The sequence below is a fragment of the Tympanuchus pallidicinctus genome, unplaced genomic scaffold (genome assembly GCF_026119805.1).
Source record: "Tympanuchus pallidicinctus isolate F22 unplaced genomic scaffold, pur_lepc_1.0 scaffold3, whole genome shotgun sequence".
Classification (NCBI taxonomy): domain Eukaryota; kingdom Metazoa; phylum Chordata; class Aves; order Galliformes; family Phasianidae; genus Tympanuchus; species Tympanuchus pallidicinctus.
Window position 1 is genome coordinate 48,159,090 of NW_026294747.1, and position 22,428 is coordinate 48,181,517.

The 22,428-nt window shown below is 37.6% G+C and overlaps 2 long non-coding RNA genes across 7 annotated transcripts in view; both read right to left on the bottom strand.

Annotated features, from left to right (window-relative positions):
* Window positions 1-10,224, bottom strand: part of LOC128085354 (uncharacterized) — a 33,843-nt gene extending 23,619 nt beyond the window's left edge. The window contains exon 1 of the long non-coding RNA XR_008208928.1: window positions 9,645-10,224. This is a non-coding gene — a long non-coding RNA (uncharacterized LOC128085354). The remainder of the gene's footprint in view (window positions 1-9,644) is intronic.
* A 6,271-nt stretch (window positions 10,225-16,495) lies between these two features.
* LOC128085352 (uncharacterized) overlaps window positions 16,496-22,428 on the bottom strand; it is a 221,493-nt gene continuing 215,560 nt past the window's right edge. For 3 of the 6 annotated variants that reach the window (XR_008208924.1, XR_008208922.1, XR_008208925.1), the window contains one exon: window positions 16,498-17,511. This is a non-coding gene — a long non-coding RNA (uncharacterized LOC128085352). Of the gene's footprint in view, window positions 17,512-22,428 lie in introns of all 6 variants that reach the window. The other 3 variants (XR_008208923.1, XR_008208920.1, XR_008208926.1) reach the window with 3 other exon arrangements.

The window sequence follows — 22,428 nt, forward strand, 5'->3', positions numbered from 1 at the left end:
TGATGTTGCTTGTCTTGTGTTTTATTGTATCGCTATTCAGGGCCTCTAGACAGACATACAGATATTTAGACTGAGGAGAGCTATGAATGTAAATGAACACAAATTCACTATCGCCACCTTCAACACTGTATAATCAATGCACATTAAGATGTTATAATTACAAAATAACACAAGAGTTAGACAAAGCAGATTATAATAACAAAAAGAGAAGAGATAGAATGCTTACCCATATCCTGGGCTCACTTACAAAACTCCAGCAGAGTCAATCTCCAGACAAGTTCCTTCCCTCCTCGTAACCAGCTCTTAAATGGGTCTAGGAGAGGAGCCAGGCTCCACCCCCTTCCAGCAGCACAGGTGAATTGCCTTCACCTGTGCTCCTGTGGCTGACTCATTGCTCGCCTCAGGTGATCAATCAGAGGTTCAGGCCGTGACTCAGCAGCTCCCATACAAACACCTTGCTGTCATCAGAGCTGAGTATGGAAGCGGACAGGCAGTAGAGCGTCTGGGAAAGAGCAACACTATGGAAGTGCCTATCAGGGTTGTGCTCAGGATAAAGGAGAAAGGGAGCTTAGGTTCAAAGCTTGAGGAGCAGGAGATATTGCCCAATATCATTGAATAGAATAGCCCACAGTGTGCTTTCTTCATTTGATACTCAGGCATCTGTTCAGACGTGAAACATTTTGAGAAATATTTTTGTTTACTTTCTATAACTATTTTGTCACACCAAACTTTTAATGCTTCAAACTGTCACATTGAAAATTCAGGGGAAATGTGATCAAACCTCAATTTGTACTGTGACACCAGCCCTGAAACTTTCTGCCCTTCCTCTCCTGGCAATATTGCAGAGACAGAAGGAATGGTTAGGTTCAGAATAGCATTGCAGGAGAAGTAGTGCAGGCAAAATAGGGGGATTGCATTCATAATTGGCTTGCTGCTTACCTATAAATTTGGAATGTCATCTCAAGGTTTTTATGGAAGCCAATGTAGTCACCATTGGACAGTGGGAGAAATATTTTTCATTTTTTACAGAAACAACTCTTCTGTAGTCCCATTTTTCATCTACAGGGCTAGCACCTTAGACTGTCTGATCTACTTCTTAAAATCATGTATCTCTCAGCTCCAGGTGTTACAATGATAGCCTCATTTTAAAGATCCACTCTGTAGGCCAGTTTTTCCTAACTTCATTTAATTGAAGAACCATGACAATGTTTTCAGAAGAAAAAAAAATAATCCACAGACTAACACTGAAGTGTTCCCACCATTGTCTTCATTTACAAGCAACTAAAAATTAGTCTAAAGTTTAAATGTCCATTTATTACAAAATGAAAGGAACTTTTGCTTGGAAGTTTGGGAAATATGTGTGGTTTCTTTCTAATTTCACAGACCAATGTACGTATAAACACAACTAGTGATGCATGGAGCACAGTTTGAGAAATACAGCACAAAAAAACCATTGCAGATTCTTTAATGAATGAAAATTTCATGATGCCTGGGTTCCTAGGATAACTAGCTAAGGTATCCACGTGTTGGATATATCCATGCTTGATACTGACTGCTCTTCTTGGTGCATCTGCTAAAAAGTGAGCAGAGCTGGCTACGCCATATAAGAAGCTTGTTTCTTCTGTTGCATACGTGAAACTTGGCTTTTAACTGTCTTGTAGATCAATAGACATAAACAGCCAACACTGGGAAAACTCAGAGGGAGAGAATTTCCTAGGAACAATATGTGGTAGTTCACAGATTTATTTCCTTCTTGCCTCCATGCTTCGATGCTCTGAGGAAAAAAAATACTCTTTTCTAAAAAATTAAATAAAGTGATTATACATTATCAGTGTTAAAACAAAAAGCCTGGCACAAAGTCTATACTCTTCTGAATCCACAGAGCCCTTAAATTTATTTAAGTTGGATAACAATGTACCAAGAAAAGCATTTGACAGATTAGAAAACTCTTGTGTTGAACCTGGCAAACCTATTTCATTGAAATAACTCCTCCTTGAGGCTCAGATGCTACCCGTCTCAAAGAAAATACTACCTCAGACATCTTTCACGGCTGTAGTGTATTACTGGTTTTCTCTTACACTGCTCATTCAGAAACATAAGAGTGATTAGATTTTCATTTCCCTTTCCTTGCTTAGAAATAGATATCTTGAATCACGTCACTCTCAGCTTTGCTGCTTCAGTCATGAATCTCAATCAATTTTATTTTCTAGAAATACTGGTAATGCATTAAATATGCGTATTATTATAACCTATTTAAAATCCCTGGGACAGCTGCCTTAGACCATATTTCCTTGAAAATAGTTTTCAGCCTGAAAAGCAGGATTAATTAGCTTTGCAATGACCTACATAGATTGTTCAAAGTGTCTGATTGCTATCAGCCATTCAAGGAAAAATCTAAGCAAATTGCACCCTTGTTCTCATACAGGGAACAAAGAAAAAGAGAGCACATTACAAGGGAAAAAAATAATATGCTAGAGACATCAAAGTGACAACATCTTCCAGTTCATTTAAATTATACTCAATGAAAAGTTGATCAGAACCTGAGAACCAAAGCAATAGTAGAAAATTAATTCACTATCATAAATATGAACTGCAGTAACTGTTCACTGTACTTGTCTGATGATGGTTTCAGTGCTGTTGTCTGTAAAAAAAGTAAATATCATTTTCTGGTCATGTGATACCTCTCCTTTTTCATTTGGCATTCTCCATACAGTTTGTATCTTCAGAAGAATTATGAAATTTAATCCTTTTCGCAATAACATTTGTAAGGGAAGGTGAATAATCCCAGTATATGCAACGCTTGTCCATTCTCTCACAGCAATAAAGCATAATGATTAAATTGCAGAGTGTGCAATTGCAGAGAGTAGGATATATGAGGACAGATTACATCAAGTCTTTGTGTGGAGAGGACTTCTGCTGCAGTACATCAGGAAGAAAGTCTTCAACACTTCGAGATTTTAAGCATATGGAAGATAGAGAGGTGATATGAGACAACCAGTGAGGGTTCACCATGGGTAAGTCCTGTCTGACCAACCTACTGGCCTTCTGCGATGGAGTTACTGCATTAATGGACAAAGGAAGAGCCACTGATATCAGCTATCTCAACTTCAGTAAGGCCTTTGACACAGTCCCCATAAGATCCTTCTTTCTAAATTGGAAAGATATGGGTATGAGGAACTAGTTGCAAGATCATACCCACAGAGTAGCGGTCTATTGCTTAATGTCCAGATGGAAATTAGAGATGAGTGATGTCTCTCAAAGGTGAGTACCAGGACAAATTCTCTTTAATATCTTCATCAATGACATCAACAGTGGGATCGAGTGCACTCTCAGCAAGCTTCCATAGACATCAAGCTGTGTGGTGTGGTCAACGTGCCTGAGAGATAGGATGCTTGGAGTGCTGCATCCAGAAGTAGACTCCTCAGTACAGAAGAGACATAGACCTGTTGGAGTGCATCCAGAAAAGGGCCACAGAAATGATCCAAGGGCTGGAACACCCCTCCAACAAAGACAGGTTGAGAGAGCTGAGGCTGTTAAGCCTGGAAAAGAAAAGACTACAAGGTCTGTTGTGATAGGAGAAGGAGACATGGTTTCAAACTAAAAGGAGAGATTTTGACTGGATACATGGAAGAGGTTTTTTAAAATGAAGGTGGTGAGGCACTGGAACAAGTTGCCTAGAGACGTGCTGGATGCCCCACCACGTACAGATATTCAGAGTCAGGCTGAGTGGGTCTCTGAGCAATCTGATCTAGCTGTAGGTGTCCCTGTTCACTGCACTGGGAGTTGGACTAGATGATCTTTAAAGGTTCCTTTCAGCTCAAACAAATCTTATGATTCTACGATTCTATGATTAGAACTGTTCAGAGATGACGTAGGGCCAAGACAATTCATCCATCTCCCAGGTCAGCAGATCATCAGTGAGTTGAACACCAGTATACAAGATCCAATGCTTCATCCCTATACTTAAACAAAGAGGAACCTGAGAAGAGGGGAGACATTCTTTGTTGTTTGCTATAGTTGCTTGCAGTTACCCACTGTGACTTCATAATGCACTCTGTTAATCATAGTTTCTCCATAACTTGTGAACATAGCACTACAGGACTTCTGCTAGTTGCCTGTTCGATTGTTCCCAAAACAACAACATACTTACTATCTATGCTTTCACTTTTGACACCCTCCATTGAGAACCACAGATTCATAGTGTTTAGGCAAGCTTGACTAATGTATCAGCAATGAATCACCAATAATAGAAAGTCAAAATAAATAAACTTCTTCTGTCCTTATTCCATCATGATGTATGAAGATCCTAGAGTAAGACTGCCATCTCACTGAACAGACTTCAAATTCCTCATTGAAGTTTTCTTTCAACCTTGCTGTTCCATACATAATGTTGATCAAAGTAATTATTTGGAAGCGATTTAAACTTTGCTTTAATTTTGCTGAGAAAAAGTAAGATAAATGCCTTAGATGTTCAAACTCACAATCCACCTGGCACAACATCTGCTATCACAGTACTACATAATGACTTTTAGAGGATTTCAGAGCACATGCTTCTTGGCAGCCCTGTTCAGCAGTGCTCTAACATACATGCACTGCTCTTTCGATGTACTCTTATTCTGCTTTCCCAATCTACCCTAATTCTACCTAGCTACTTTCATTTCATGAAGTTTGCCTGAAATCCCATAAGCCTTTTCTATCAGGCAAATCAAGGAAGGAAAAAAACAACAACAACATAAACTAAATTAAACAAAACAAAACAAAACAAAACAAAAAACAAAAAAAAGGAAAACAAAAATTGAGAATAAAGGAATCTACCATCTACCATCAACCTTAGAGCAAGCTAAATGTAATCATTTGAAAATCTTGCATGGAGCATTGTCCACAGGCAAGTTCACATGGTCCTTGGACAAAAACCCCATCGGAATTTTGTCTACATAGCATTTCTGTCCTCAGCTTTCTCCTCTCCTCCATATGGCAGCTGCTCCTTCTACTTATTTTATTTGCTTTTTTTTGTACCCTCTCTAATTCAGCCACACCCTTTATGACAAGCAGAGTCCAAAACTGAAAACAATACTCACTAAGTAATGCATCAACAAAAATGACACTTTGCCTCATTCTCAGTTCTCCTTCCTGCTGATGCCTAACATTTTGTTGCTTTATTTCATGTGTCTGCTATGTACTGAACTAGTGGTTATGAAGGATTGTCAGTGATGACTCCAAGAATTCTCTCTGGAATTGTAGCTGCCTGTTTGAAACTTAGCATTGAATAAGCATGTTTTCAACTACTGTTCCTTTGATGCCCAACCTAATGTTTTCAACACTGCTGTTCCATCCCTACCTCCAGCCTACCCACTCAGTTAGTTCAGTGAGGTTCTTCACTACAAGTGGGGCATTTGATCTCAAAAAGCTTAACATGAGCTGCAAGCTTGGCGGTTTTCTTGGGTATTCCCTTCTACAGTCATTGATGAAGATGTTGTATACAGCTGGTTCTAGTTTCACTCCTGTAGGAACTCTGTTTTTTCATAATAATGAATTTTCAAAATTAGATCTACTGAGTCATGTAAGATGAATAATTCTAATGCAGAATCTTGACATTTTGTTTAATTAGCATTTAATTCAGCATGCATACTCCATGTGCAAAGTGAGAAGAACAGCATAGAATGGGAGTTCTTCATCATTAATAAGGCAAAGGCTCATCTGTCCAGGTCTGAGATTTTGTAGTGCATCTGCCACTTTCCCTAACGCAGTTTGATAGCACCATCTTCTAGGAGGCAAGGCTTTTCAAACAGCTGCAAGGTACCTACAGAGTGCAGGGATGATGGTCAACAGGGAATCCAGGTTAGTATGAACTCTGTGAGCAAATTATTTTCACTGCTTTATCCTTTAACTCTGCTGTACATAAAATGTTGCTAACACTGCATCTCTTGTTGAGGTCAAAAAGTTTTGCTTATTAGTATTTGTGCAGTTCAGAGCTGAATATGAAAATGGTATTAAGTTACAAAGTAAAACCATAACAATAAACATTTCTCTGAGAAGCCAAGTCTAAATCAGCTCCAAAATATGTCATCTCCCTAGAGTTCTGTATTACATCTGTGATACCAGATACAAAAACCTTGCTAAAACCTCTCTGACTCATTAAAGGGAAGCTGAAAAAGCCAAGGCCAAAGAAGATACAAAAATTATCCAGCCAAATGTACAGTCTGCTCACAATAGTGCAGAGAGCAGAAATTTAAAAGCAATCAAGTTGTTGTTGTGGTTGATTTTTGCAACTGTTATAGGCACCCAGCTTGGGCAATGACAATCAGGTCATCCAAGCTTCTGTCCCAGTTGCATCTATCTCCTCTGTGACTAAAGCATTCTTTGCCTTTCCAAAAAGGAGAGTTGCCAAGAGAGGGACATACTGATGCTACATTCAGAGCTGAGTCTGAAAGGCACCAGCACTGGGATTCTGAAGTAATCACCATTAACCACACAGGATTCAGGAGCAGCAAACTTGTTCCTATAGGTAAGCAAATGGAGCAGCCAGGTTTTGTATGACATCTAACCTACAGTTTTGGACTATAACTTATTGATCCCACTTTAAAGCTGGCCTGGATAGTGGAAGTAAGAATCGTAAGAATAGTCTTTTTTTTTAGGAAGACTGAACACAGACAGTGAAGCAAATAAAGTCTGGCTGCAAATTATGCAAGCTGTGATTGCCCTATTCTTGTACACCAGATTTACAGATAAAGAAAAGCTTTTAATCAATAGCAGTAAAACTTCCTCCTACACAGTTTGTTACAGTCTCAGAAAAACAACAGCTCAATCAGGTGAAACTGCTCTTGTCTCCCAGCAGAAGGATGCCCCAGGACAAGCTTTATCCTAGCCTTGTTTTCTGCAGTAACAATTTAGAGGACTTGCAAAAGATCTTACAAGTTCACTCAGGATAGCTTAGTGTTTCTGTAGGATGTGTTAAATTTCGTAATAAAATGAGAGGCAAAAAGAAACTGCAACTCTGTGTGGTAGAATGAAGGCTAACTAACTGTTGATCATTTAGAAATGTTCTAGAGGGCATGCTATAATATAAGTTGGTTTATGGTATTAATAAGAAGAGAATTCAAAGGCTGATTGCTGGCAGCAGAGAACTTAACCTGACCCAAAACATTGAAATTGCCCAAAATAATAGAGGCAGCATTGAAAAATTACAAGATATGTGAGTATAACACAGAGACAATCATACTGCTTCAGTAAACAAAAAATGAAGCCAGTTGGAAGGAACTTGCTCTCCTGAGGGCTGTTTCCATGTGAAGGAGCTCATTTTACATCAGGTTGTCAGCAGAAAATGGCCCAATGTCATAAGTGCCTGAAGATATGATGCCTGGCCAGGAAATGCAATGGTGACTGTCAAGCAGCGTATCAGATGCATTGTACAAAACTCATTCAAGGACAGAAGAAAGCAAGTAGAGGAGGGAGAAAAGGATTAAGCCTATGAGAAATCTGCACATTCTCATGCATTAAAAAAAAAAAAAAAAAAAAAAAAAAAAAAAAGTAAAAATCAGTATTTAGACACTGCAAACATCTTTAAATAGATCTGAGAGATGTTGTCTGAAGCAATGAGTTCATGGTCACAACCCTGGCAAAAACCCTGCCAGGTGGAGGGCTCTCTCCTGCTCCAGGAATGCAGAAGCCTTGGTGAAGTCAAAAGTTAGGTAGTGATTTCCCAGAGAATGAAAATTTGACATATATTATTTAGTGGGCACAAGGACAAGTTTTCCAGCTGCTTATAGGTTAACAGTGGGAAACAGATCAGTGTGCAAGGCTTGAGCTGAAGTTGTGTTAGACTTAACGTTGACCATAACATATAAATTATGGATCTATGTGTCCTCCAAAAGAGTTTGTTAGAAGCTACCTCAGCAAGACACTAAAAGAAGATTTCTGGATGGGAAAGTAGATTGACTCAGCCAGGAAACAGAAATTTAAGGCAAAAATCCCACTTAAAGCAAGATGAATAGAAAAAAAGCAAGAACAAGTCAAATCCTCGTAGTTATATGAAGCATAGTTGACATTTACTGAGTGAGGTTTTTATCTTTGTGGCAAAATGATGAGGAAAGCTGTAGATGAAGGAAAAATATGACATCAGTATTAAACACAATCAAACATTCCAACTTTGGCAATATCCAGATTTTCTGTATATCTATTAAAATTTTTGCTGGTGTGTATTCTTAGCAACATACACACAGGAGAACAGATGTGTTGATCACTAATAGACCTGCTGCTGTTAATGATAAAGAAATTGATGACTTGATAAAGGAAAATTAAAAGATCGATACAGTTATTAGCATAATTGTATTTCTCCTGCTTTACATATTCTTTAAGTTTATGGACTTCCCCAACTGATGATTTGATATAGACTGTCAAGTTTAATTAGCATATGCCCTTTGAATATTTATTTGTTAACATTGTTTGCTTGGTTCTGAACTTACATGGACATCTATGATATTATGTATCAATGAGTTGCATAACATAAATATTTGAGTAGGTAGAATGTATTTTTAAAGCTATTTAGTTTCATAGCTTTGAAACTTCTGCATCCCTATATTCCTGTGCAAAATAAAAGGTTCGGCAGTTTTTCTACTTATTATTTCATTGTTCATATTTTTATAGATATTTCTTTTCTACATTGAAAATTTATTTTGTTTGTTCTCTCTTTGTGTGAAAATTATTCCAAACATCTGGTTACTCTTGCTTTTCTCTCTATCTTTTCTAGGTCGACTTCATCTGCTTTAGTTCTAATTCTAGTGCACTAAAAAAACAGATCTACACATTGTATTCAAGTTATATATGCATTCAAAGTGGCATCTTGATTTTCTCCTCTGCTCTTAGCTTTTGTCCAAATCAGATTCTTTATCATAATAGACAATGGAAAATTTCAGTAAAAAACTTCCATATAGCTTCATTATTGAAGAATTTGTTTTGTACTCTAACCATTAATAAGCCGGAGAGATTCTGCCAGATTCACTGTTCTTCACAACTTCACAATAACTGCAATTTTTAACAATTACACCTCTGTCTTTTTTGGACACTTTTAATATTGCTTTACTCTTTCTTTGGTAAAGTTTATGTACATAGGTCCCTCAGAAATTAACGCCTCCTATTTATTTTCATGGAAACTACAACATATGCAAAGAGTACAATAAAACTATTTGATAGAGCAAATTCTCAGCTACAAAACGCTATTTTTCTACAGTCACCACCATTAGCCATTTCCACTAGCAGTCATAAAAAAATCTGCACCAGCAGAGATGACATACTGTTTCACATCTGCTATGATGGTATCACTGCTAGGAGAACATTGTCTGTATAGTGTGCCTTTCATTGGCCTGAACAGATGGAAGTTAGAAGGTGCCAAATTCGTAAGTGCAGGTGTAATAGATCAGACCTGCCAAAACTGTCAGTGTGCTCCACAATCTTCAAACAGGTATGGGGCCTGGAGTTATTGGGTTGCAATAGAAAGGTTGTCATCTTCTCTGGTCTGGCTCTGTAAGTTTGAGCCTTCAGCTTAGTGTCCCAATGTAGTGATCGGTGATCAGCTGATGGTTTGTCCAGGTCCCAGGAAATCCAGAAGGATCACCCCTTACCCCAAAAGAAAATGCACATCATTTTACCTTCTGAGGGCTGCATCTTGAACTATCTTCTTCAATGGAGAATTTTCATGTCAGCTCTGCTGTTTTGACTCCGGCTCATAGTGGTGACACCACATCACTTCACCAGCAATGATGCAATTCAGGAAATTGTCACTTTCAGTCTCATATCGGTTCAATAAGTCCTAACAAACTTGCATATGGTGTTCTTTCTGTTCCTGTGTGAGCATCCATTGGATGCACCTGGTGCAAACTTTGCATAATTCCAATGTCACCACTGTTTCCTGTGCACTGAAGTTGATATTTACTTCTAAAAACAATTTCATTTTTGTAATCCACCAATTTGTGTGGATAATCTGACTCAGACACTCTTTCTTTCATGGCATTATAGTTGTGCATGGCCATCCAGAATATGGCTTGTCTTTCACAGTGCTTTCATCACTGCTTAAACATACCACCCACCACCTCAGTGTGCTCATATCAACTGTTTGGTATCCATAAATGCTCATTATACCTCAATGAATTTCAGTGGGTGCAATATTTTCCACATGGAAGAATTCAGTGACACAATTGTGCTTCACACACACTTCCATGTCAGACGTCATCTTTATCAGACTGCCTCTGCTGCCATCTGCCACATTACAACAGAATGTAATGAAATGTTGGTGGGATGGTTCAACCTCTACTGCCATACCACCTACATCCATCTCTGATGATGTGAGACAACATAATTAAAAAGAGGCACTACTTTTGAAGCAGCCCTCATACTCGTCTAAATTTCCCACTGGGATGTGATTTCCACCTTTTTGGGAGGACATCTATTTTACAGCTACTTTAATCTTTCATTTTACTTTACGAAGCTGGACTTTTGTAGTTGGGCTTTAATTGAATGGTTCTGTTTAATTAGCAGTGTTTCTCTGATGTGGTGGTTTTAAACATTATCCATGTAAGCTATTAAAAAATTGTCCTTTTAGCTGCTCCTTTTGAACTTCCTTTTAACCAGTTTTCTCATGTAGTTATAATTTTAAAAAGAAAATGTTATTGTGCTGCTATAATCCAGTTCAACATATTTATATTAGAAGGTACAATGGTAGTTATGCAGTGTCCCTTTCATAGATTTTATCTGTGTTTTATTACTAATTAGCTACATCAAGAAAGGCTTCAGGAAGTATAGTTTATTTCTGAAGCAAACTCTTCTGGATAAGTCTGGATAAAGACAAAGTTTACCCCTGCATTCTAAGCAGATAGATAGGTTTTTCAATATGGGGCATAAAAATCTGGATGTCACTTTTTGAACTCATTCATTTAAATTTGCTTTACTTTAAGAACAAAATGGCTCAGAATACCTTAAAAAATCATGAATTAAAATATTAAAATCATTTTACCTGGGTTCTTAGAAAAATCTCTTTCAAAATTCCCATTGAGTTGCATTTTAGCGGTGCTAAAGTAAAGCTGCGTGGCAAGCACTCTGTCCTGATTTGAGATTTATCACATAATGAATGTATTGCATTTATACCAAAGTGCCCCTATTTTACAGACCCAAAATAAACTCTTTGTCTGCTGTGAGTAGATATTGTCGATCACTTATGATATATTTTATTCTTGAGCCCTGATTTTTCAATATGGAAAACGTTGGCAATGATTTCAAACTGGTAAGAACTGCAGAACAACTTTTTCCTAAGCAATATCATGTATTGCTTGTGTGTCAATTCTTCATATAAAATGTTTCCTGACAATCTATGACAATCTATGCCAAGACTAACTTGTTTTATGGCAGCAATCAAAGTATATAATTAAAATTAAACTCAGAAGACTTGAAGGAACTGTCTGTTGGGAAGGAAAAATAGACCAAGAAGCATTTGAAGACTTCTGCAAATCCACACAACAAACATCTGTGATGAAGTAAACTCAGCAAGGAGCTTTTGCTAGTGACCTCAATAGGATCAGATACGAAGGATCTGGATCTTAATGTTCTCAGTACTTCGGAACATAAAGAAAGAAAAGATTAGACTATAATTCATACAGTTTTAACACTAAAGTACAGAATTGAAGTAAATACTAGAATTCACTACAAATTCAAGATTTAAAAAAAAATCAAAATTGAATATTTATATTATCCAATAATTATACCTTTGATTAACTAAAAACTGGCTGTGATAACTGTCACTGTATTTCACTTAATCAACAAGAGAACATTACAAGTACTACAGTTACAATATGCATTCTAACTACGCAGATGGAAATAGCTTAAAAGTAATATCTATCAGAAGTTGTGCATCTGTGTACAAGTTGCAGCCTCGTGCAGTGGCTCAAGTAGAAGCACAGAGAAAAACAATTACTCTTTGTATTGCACTACAAAATGTTTTGCATGGTCTAATTGTATTGCCTCTAGGCTCCTTTTAATCTGTTTTAAGATAATAGAAGATCCCATGAACTTAGTTAACTGGTGTTTAAAGAGGACTTAAATGAACCGAAACTTCTCTCTTCTACTAAAAAAAAAAACATGCCTAAACTTTATAATACGTACAGTATAGAGGATTGCACCTGTGAAAATGCTGAGCACCTTGGCACTTCACTTGAACTTTCTAAATCTCAGTCAGGCTTTGCTAGAGAAACTGGAGCAAAAGTTCCAAATACAGGATGGAGTAATGGTTAAGCCAGGCAGCATTTTGTAGAACGAGAACTAAGAATTGTTGTGACTAACTTATCCAGGGAAAAGAAGGAATGAGATCAGTGTGATTTATTGTTGCATGTACATCTTTTTCTCACACATACACACACACAAAAAAACTCTGCCTGGATTTCATCTGTGCAACGGGACCTGAAGTCTCACCTCTGGGGCGACTTGAATGGACAGTTTTAATGTTAAACAAATGTGTAGTTCACAGAACTGACCAGCAGAGAGCAACATATTTAAATCTGAAATGAAATGTGTCTTGACAAACTAATTATTACATTACTGTGCACAAAACTGTATAATGCAGTATGTTAAATGTAAGGCTCTGTTACATTAGTCACAGCCACTCACTGCCAATGCATTCCAATGTAATGTCTAACCCAGAAAAACATGTATGCAAATCATCTGAATTCTTGCTTTTAATTTGCATGATGTTGAGGGGTTCTTCTGAGGTTATGATGTATGGAAAACTGGTAAAATTAAACACAGATGTACTGTTATTTCACACACAAAATATAACTGGAAAGCCTTAACAGGGAATTTGCACAATGAAATTATTCCCTCTAGCCACCTGAAGTGGTCATCTAGTTCAGAATGAACTCAGCTTGAATAAGGTAGACTGGGCAAATGAAAACCATGTGTTTTCTCTGTATATTTTTATCTGTCTACTGGGGGAAAAGGTTTACTATCCCCTTCATATGACAGCCCCTGAAATTTACCAGTCTGGAATTACTCCAGCCATGTTCTTAGTGTGGTCACTGGACATCAGCTGTGAAAACACATTTCAGAACAAGGGCATCAGTGCAGCAACCTACTCAGCCCAGTCAGCCTAAGAGATGAAGAGTGAACTTCTCTCCTTTGGTGAAACTGGCAGTCTAGGCAAAGGCGTTTCTTGATCTTATTTCCATTTCTTCTAGCTTCCTAGAGACATAAGATCAGCTTCAAACGAAGTCTCCAAGCTGTATCAAGGAAAGAATAACGCACTTTCCTTGATTATGAGAAACTGGCTTCCTGCCTATTCCAGCCCTCAGGGTTACACTGACAGATAACGTGTCTGCTGAGGAGCAACCCATGTGTCAACAATTAACATTTCCCAATTCTGTCTGTCTCATTCCTTTCCTTGGTGTTGCACATGATAGCTATTATATAGGCAGTTGTTTTAGAACAGTCTTCAGTGAATTCCCTGGCAAATGTGAAGTAGGATTTGCAATGCAAATATTACATGACTGTCTGAATCATGTAATATTTCTAGTGCGCTTTTACCATCCCCATTATTTTTTCACTGTGTGTCAAATGAAAGGTTACAAAGAGGTACTGTCTAAATAACTCTTTCAATTTCTTTACAATTAAATTAGAATATTTTTTTAAGATCCAGAAAATGGCCAAAAGAAAAAAACAAAAAACAAACCAAAAAAAAGTGAACAAAAAAAACCTACTCAGAAATACACTTAGAAAGTAAATTAAGGTATTGAGTACCTAACATCAACAGTGTACATGCACCGTGGAGAAGTAGGAGTAGGAAAAAAATTTCGATTTTCCATGAAAAACTTTCTGACTTGTCAAATTAAATTATTCATACTGCTTCCATGTAGTCTCACCCAAAAAGTATTCTCGTAATCTGGCTTGCAAAAAGATATGTTCACTGTAAATTTTAATTAAATATTGCAAAATATTTCCAGAAAGTGAAGCTGAAATTCACACGAAGATTTCAGAGCAGCAGACTGATCAAAGAAATCATGCTCAATTAGTCAGGGAAAAGGAATTATAACATGTCTGGGCAAGATACTAGATAGCTTACACATTATCAGTGTTCAAAACAAATAGTGTACAGAATATGTAGAGCATAAGTCACTCTTCTTTGGTACTCAGATTAATTCCCAAATAATCTGAAAGAGTAAGGAGATCTTTATAACACAAAGACATAAAAATGTGACTGAATAAATTATTCATTTCAAAAGATCCTCCCATTTTGCCTCCCAAAATCATAGACATGTATCACAGTGAAGGGGATGTAATAAAAACCTATAAAGAAAACACACTTCCCAGTTCTTAGAGATAGCAAGAAGTGTAGCAGCAATGAAAGGATGTAAAGATGTACCAGTTTCTCTGCATCTCCATATTTATTTCCTAAACTACTCGACCTTTCCTATTTGAACCCTGAAAGACAACGGAGCTCAAATAGCTTCCTCTCTGATCAAAATAGACACTGATACTTGTGGTAAAAAGAGTGAGTCATAATACATAGAATATTTGCATTTCAAATGATTTAAAATGCTGCAGCTCAGTGAAGTCTGATATAATGCCAGGAGGCTTCTTACCTCGTGTATGCATGGCATAGAATACTTTGAAGCATCTAATAACACCTTAATGTGATATATCTTAAATCATTAACTTCACTTGGACAACAACCTTGGCATGCTTTTCTCATTACTAAATGCCACAGGCATCCATGAGACTGAATTATCATAGGAAACATGAAAAATCTCCAACTGGGAACCTGCAATAGCCCTTGAGCAGAACGGGTATGAGGAATCCCTCAGAAAGGAAGGTCTGCTTGCAAGAGAAGTTACAGGCTCCATCTGAATTGGAGGGATTAAGGATAAGAGATGAAAGAACATGAGTACATCATTAGGGGACAGTACAAGTGAAATACATCTTTGTCCTCTCAGAAGATTACTCAATCCCATTATATCCCCTCTTCCTGCTAGCCACCTTGTTACATTTGTCCTTCCCAATAACAAGGACAAAGGCAAATGCAAAGCGATATGTATCTTTTTCATCTCATGCCATATCTGTTCTTATGTAATTTATTTATTTATTGTAAGACCATTACTGAAAGTAATGAAATAACAGACAAAAAACACACTGGGGATTCACTTCTCTGCCACAAACTGAAGTATGCTTAGCACTCCTTCCTTCTTGTGTCTGAGCACAGACCTGCCTCAGCTGGCATCTGTCCGTGATTAAGGTAAAAAATGCTGTAAGATCCAACAGTTTCAGTCTAGAAGTATTTAATCCAAGAGTGGCTCTGGGGCTACAGAGACACTAGGTTCACATGAGACCATGAAGAATAAAGGTATAACCTTCCCAACAGTAAGGATTTCAAATATGTTCTGTAATAACACTGGCTTCTTATTAAACTACATTATTAAAGACACCTCCCTTAACATTCAGAACTGCCAAATAGATGTGCAGCTTTGACAGTGCAGATATGAACTGTGTAGAGTTATTATCATAATAGAATTGTTTCAGATGGAAGGAACTTTAAAAGCTAATAGAATGAACAGGAGCACCTGTATCTCAATTATGTTGCTCAGAGACTGATCCAGACTGACCTTGAAGGGAGTCATGGCTCCAGGGATGGGGCATCCACCACCTCTCTGGGCAGTCTATGCCAGTGTCTCACCACCCTTAGCGTAAAAAACTTCTTCCTTATATCCAGCCTAAATCCTTCCTCTTTTACTTCGAAACCTTTTCCCCTTATGCTATCGCAGCAGACCCTGCTAAACAGTCTGCCCCCTTCTTTCTTACAGCCTCACTTTAGATACTAAAATGCTGCTCTCATGTCTCCCCAGAGTCTTCTCTTCTCCAGGCTGTACAGCCCTAATTCTCTCAGCCTGTTCTTGATGCGGAGTGATTTTTCTCCCCTAACCATCACCATGTTCAAGCACATGAGATGTGGATGTGAGGGATATGAGAAGATTGGCTGCTCAAGAAGGCTGAGGCAAAGAATTCATTGAATACCTAAGCTTTCTCCATATCTGTCATAGCCAGTTTTCCCTTCTCATTTATCAGATGGGGTACATTTTCTTTGGCCAGCCTCTTCTGACAAATGTAACGAGTCCATCTTCTTCAAAATCACAAACTCTGGTAGGGCACAGTTAATACAGACCAGGCTGCCTCTAATCTTAATTTCTTTAATGAGAAGGTGAGCACTAAGTAAAGGAGAAGCAGTAATGCCTCTCCTCTTTTCAATTTGTTTTATATCGGGACCAAGAAGTTATACTCAGCATGCTCCATAAGTCTCTGGGATTGCTTGCAGACTCCCATATTGTTTTCCCCAGCACATATTTGTGTGGTTAAAATAACCCATCAGGATGTGAGCCTGGAAATATAACACTATCTATTCATTGACTATTGCGTATTTAAGAGATACAAGACATCAAATAAATAAACAAGTGGATTAGAGGGCTAAGCTTCTGGAATTACTGCTGTTTATTTGAAGCTAAAGACAGCAATTTTTAGAATGTTCTTAGTAATTGTACCAACCCTTCTTTTGTAGACTGGCTGTAAGAAAACAAAAGTGTTATGAAAGCTTTCTTTGGAAGATGCTACCATCTTTAAAGCCAGTGAGTATATTTCTGGCAAATTATTTTAACAAAGCTAATCCATGATGTGGACTTTATGGAAAGGCCTTTCTTTTGTCAGATCCATTGAGCTGCGACCAGGTCATGTCATGTTCTGTTTTCACCTGTCCCACCTGCTAAGTTCTTCAAAATCAGAGATGAAAATGCAGTTTGTAAGCTGCTTGTTTTCACACTATACAATCACTTCTGAAATAGTTAAAACTCCAAAAAAATCAAGTTAGGTAAACTGGAATACCATTTGTTGAATATAAATTTCTTGAAGTCTCCCCATAAGGGGAAAAGAAGTCACTTTATGTATTTGTTGAACAGAAAATGTGGCATTGCAAAGCCTATGAATTACATAGTGTTCTCCTTGAAAAATAGAATTGCATAATATGTTGTTTTACTACTGCACGTAGTAAAAAATCATTCTTAGGTCCGAAAGCCAGAAAAAACAACACATGAAAGGACAAACTGACTACAAGTTCACTGCTTTGGATATAAAAAGGTATCTGGCATGATGAAGTCTTTTTTAGTCCATGTGTTTTTCATTTGAATTGGTTCATGTAAGGTTCTTTCAAGGGGAGGAAAAAAATGCGATAAATCTCCTTAGGAATAGATCTGTGCAAGCTTGGGAAACTCGCTGGGCAAGCTAGCTTCTTTTGTCTGCCAAATTCTAGGGGCACAAGAGCCTAATGAGAGCTTAATTAAAATTGATGTGAAAAAATTAAACACTTTAAAGTATTGTTTTGGGGCTTGCAAAGCTCATGCCAGTGAAAGTCAATCATTTTGTGGCTTTGGAATTTAGTTTAATTAATATTTTTTCTTTTTATCTGCAGGCCTCTCTTGCTATCTCTTGTCTCTCCATCTGAAATGAAACAAACCAGGAAAAATTGTGTTAGGAAAAAGTCCATCTACCTCTTTTCCTCAGTTTTCCTAAGTCCACAAAAGAGAACATATAAATGTTCACATCAGAGTTTAGATGCATTTCCCCTTTCAGGACATTTTTCTACGTGGTCTTTTGCATGCAAGCATGAAATCATTCTGTCTGCACTCTGAGCATATGTGCATTCACTCTACGCATCCTTGGATGAGCATGCTGCTTAGCACAAATTGATAATTTTCTGTCTTTCAGCGGGGGCTTTAGTTTGGGCTCCACACTAAATGCAGTAACATGGCTTCCAGTTTAGAGCTGTCATACATCCAGCTGGCTCCAATCTTGGGCTGAGAAACTGGTATTCTGCCTGCAAAAGTCTATGTAGACATACTCTGATACTCATTCACACTGGGCTTGATCTGATGCCTGCTGGAATAAAGGAGTCTTTAGACTTCAGTAGGTTTTGCAATAATCTTTTTTCAGTGCTTGCATGAAGTATTTATCACTCAGAACTTCTAGGGACTTCAGCAGGCCTCAGAATGCTCAATATCTAAGAAGCTTTTGCCATTTCAGTTCAGATGTCCATTCCACACAAACATAAACAGTCTTGTTCCAAGCGAACTCTGGTTTTAGTGACAGATTTAATGAGCATGAGCATCATTCTTCATGTCAGTAACTCTGTTGGCAACTCTGCCTCAAGAACTTGGAACTCCAGTAAGTTCAGGGATGCAAGTAAAACTTGCTTTGTTTGTAGCACAGATTAGAATTTATTGTGCACCAGCAGGATAGGGAACCAGTGGTGTTGCCACAACCTGATGACTGTGAATAGCCAGTCTTTATGAGAACAAAGGTTACTTGAAGGAAAAATTGCATCATACCTAATGGTAGTTTTAAATAAAACAGTATTCTCTAATCCCTTAGAAATAACACTTTTCATACATGCTCTAACAAGGCTTCAATGGCAGCAAGTGATTCTGTTTATTTTCACATCCAACATATTTACTCAAGTTAGAATAGAGAAGTTTAGTCTATTGGCAATGATTTTGGGGGGTTGTTCATTGTTTTCATTTGGCAAAAGAAACTAAAACAAATATTGTAAAAAAATCACTTCTGGGTTTAGCAGGAAAAAAAAAAAAGCCTACTTCCGGGAATGGTTAATCACAAAAATAGAATTTGTGAGCCTTCTTTTATAACTTTGCATTACAAACCAAGCAGAAAAAAAAAACAAAACAATCTGAGTGGTAGAGCCATATGATGAACTGGGTGAGGCTTTTTTCTTCTAAGTTAAATCTTTCTGTGAGGTAGGCCAACAGATATCAGCTATCTCTGGAGGTGAACACATTTATATCTCAAAGGAATACTGTCAAGCCTCTAGACAGCACAACACTGTTTCTCAGTGTTCCCAGGGAAACCAAGCTGAAAGCAGAAATCACAAGGAAGCAGCCATCACAGAACACTGACTAGCTCAGCTGTAGGTGCATGTGCTTCACAGAAATTCCACTTCTGTATTTTTTTTTTCTCTTTCCTCTTTTTTTTTTTTTTTTTTTTTTTTTTTTTTTTAAATCCTAACACTGAGTAGATGTTTCAGTCCCATTGGTCCTGCAGGTGAGTTCATCTGAATAATAAGGAATCTGATTTTGCAGGAACATCTATTTTACATTTATATAAAGTCTACTGCAGTCAGTTGAACAAACAAACTTCCAGAAAATACTGAGAAAAGTGGTAACAGTGAAAAATATCCCAACTTGGAAGCATTTATACAACTAAATTTTTACAATGAAAACATTTATTCAACTCAAGGGCAAGAAAGCAATCATTTAAAATTCATATATGCTTTCTTTTCATAATAATCATCTCTACCTCTGTACTAAAGCTAGCTTCTGACATTGTATGCACTCTTATCTGTGCTACTTCTTTTGCTACTCTCATTACTACAAAGGATTTTCAATGCCAAGTAACAACACTATTAGAGTCAACCTAGAATCTTTTAATCAAATAATCAAACTAAATATCAAAAGGCAATTGAAATGAAAAGATTTCAGTTTATTTTTGTTTTTAAGTTGAACATGATGAAAGCATCGTCATTATTTTATTTCCTCCCACTTATTTAGGCCCTGCTGTATGACTAGAGCGATACTGATACACAATTACAGAAGCAGGTTGAAGTTAGATCAAAGCACTTTTTACCACTCTCCTGGAACTTCAGAGGTACTGTTCCATGTTTCTTCTTCTGACCAATTTAGAGAAAAACAAATTTTCAGTTTACACTTCTATCCTCAAAAACATCCAAAACATCAGAAAGAATTGCTACAACATACACATTTTTCATACCATGCCAGTTCTTCATTTTCAATTAAAAGTTCTTACCAAGAGATAAGTAGATCTTCTACCTTTTTCTATAGCCATGATATCTGGTTTTCTGGCAAATAATGTGTGCAGTGTTTCTATTATTATCAGTAACCATTTTGTTATACCTTATGTACTATGTAACTTACACAACATTCCAAAACAGCAGATTCTTGTGCCTAAACAATTTACAAGGAAAAGTTGCACCACTGCACCCAGACAAACTGCAATACAGAACAGGAAAGTGACCTCAAGATCTCAGACATACTGTAATAGGAATGAATGTGGCTTCCACTGTGTGACTAGCCAACTCCCTTAGCCCCAAAACAACTGAACCTATAAGCTCATAAAACTGTTAGGCTGCCATGAAGATATTTGCATCAGCTCACCTGAAGTCAACAGCATAAATGCCTAAGTAAGGAGCCTACAACCCCTATACTGAATAGAAATAAATGTATTCTTTCAGAGGAATTCAAAGCAGGATGTATCCTGAACCACTATTTGCAGAGGCAATTCTCTCTTTCTTGCAACTTAAGGAGTCACAAGAATTTGGACACTTAGTGGTCGGATATTAGGCAACATAAATACTCCAACTGAACAAGGACAGTGAAGCTCCATTGCCCCTCTGAGGGCTCAACCCATTTTTTTCCATTGTGTTTCCACAATCTGTACAGCAAGAGCTGTAACATTTCCACACCCTGTCCATTTCCCAAAACCCAGACAAAAACCATCTCTACAGTGGTAGTGAATGCAGAACTAAAACAGACCACCACAAAAAAAAAAAAAAAAAAAAAAAAAAGGGTGGGAAATCATGGACATGTGAAATTGCAGCTGTGTCTGCCATGATAGTGTAACAATGGTTTTGAGTTGATATGTCTGTAGGAATGAGGGGACAAAACTATTCTGAAAACATATACATAAACAATAAGTTTATTGTGAGAGAACATAATTAAAGAGATGTGAGGCTGTGAATGCTGATACACCATGAAGAGGGAAAGTAGATCAGAGACATGGAAGATGTTGTCTCATGTAGGATCTAAACTAAAGACAAGAATTTGACAATATGAAAAATACATCAGTCTATGAATGCTTTTCAGATGATGAAAGACAGAGACTGTGGGGCTTGGTACAAAGCTTGCTATACAACTTTCTATCACTCCTGTCTGTCAGTTGCATTATCATAGGATCATAGAATTATAGAACAGCTTAGGTTGGAAGGAATCTTTCAACGCTCCTACCTCAGGCAGGTTTGTTACCCACATCAGATTGCCTAGGGCTGCATCAAAACTGGCCTCAAACACCTCCAGAAGTGGGGCAGCCACAACCTCTAAGGGCCAGCCTGTTCCAGCAACTTACCACCCTCTGAGAGAGAAATTTTTCCAAAACATCTTACCTAAATTTCCCCTCTTTTAGTTTAAAGCCATTCCACCTTGTGCTCTTCATATCCATGCCATATAAGACTGCCAGGTACAAAGGCAGCCTTCTTCCTGTTTATAAGATCCCCTCAAGCAGGCTGCAGTGAGGTTTCCCCGGAGCCTTTTCTTTTCCAGGTTGAACAAATCAAGGTCTCTCAGCCTTTTTTCACAGGAGAACTGCTCCTACCCTATGATCTTCTTTCAACTTTCACGTCTTTCTTGTTGTATGGGAACTATTAAATCATGGCCTGAACCTCTGATTGATCACCTGAAGACCTGCCTAACTTCTCTGCTTGTTGATTATACATCTGTATACTCACTGATTATACTCTTGTGTTGGGAACCCTAGACCTAGAAGTGTAATACTTTTAAGGCTGGAAAGACAACTACGACAGTCATGACCTCAGCCAGGACTTCAGCTGCCTCTGAAGTGAAAAACCATCTTCAACATTTTTTTTTTTTTTACTGAGTCATGGCCAGAATTTTTTCAACACCAAATGCTAGTTTCACTCCTGGATATTTAAATATTTGAAATGCATCACCAAATTACAAGGGCTGTCCTTCACAACAGATTGTTCAGCTTTCCCAAGAGATGTAACTGTCCTTTTGGTTGAGCAGATTCACCTTAAAAGATGGATTTCATCAAATGAAACTAGGTGCCACTATTTATGAAAGCATTTACAAATATCTGTGATGCAGGAGACTAGGAGACTTACAGCTCACTATTTTCTAGAGAAATTTCTTGCCTAATTTTTTATTTTTATTTTGCTTTTGTTTCTTGTCTTCATTATTAAACAATGCTCTTCATTCCTCTAAGATCCTAATGAGGAAGTCACTCTTTTGTACTTTTTTTATATGGCTCTGTGCTTTGATTTAACTGACAGCAAGTTAACTCTGTCTCTTGCATTACAGCTGAGTTGCCTGTTGACTCTCCTCTAAAAGCTGATACTGTTTAATCATGAACAAATTTTGCTTCTCTGACATATCATTTAGCTCTGTGAAGACTTTAAGCAAGGCTACTGGCACTAAGACGTTGCTCTCCACTTTTCTCTTTGAACTTGTTTTGTACCAAACAGGTACCCTCTAGGTAGTTTATCCATGCCTTGGGAAAGATGCTCAATTGTTTTCTCAGTCTCTTCTACCATTC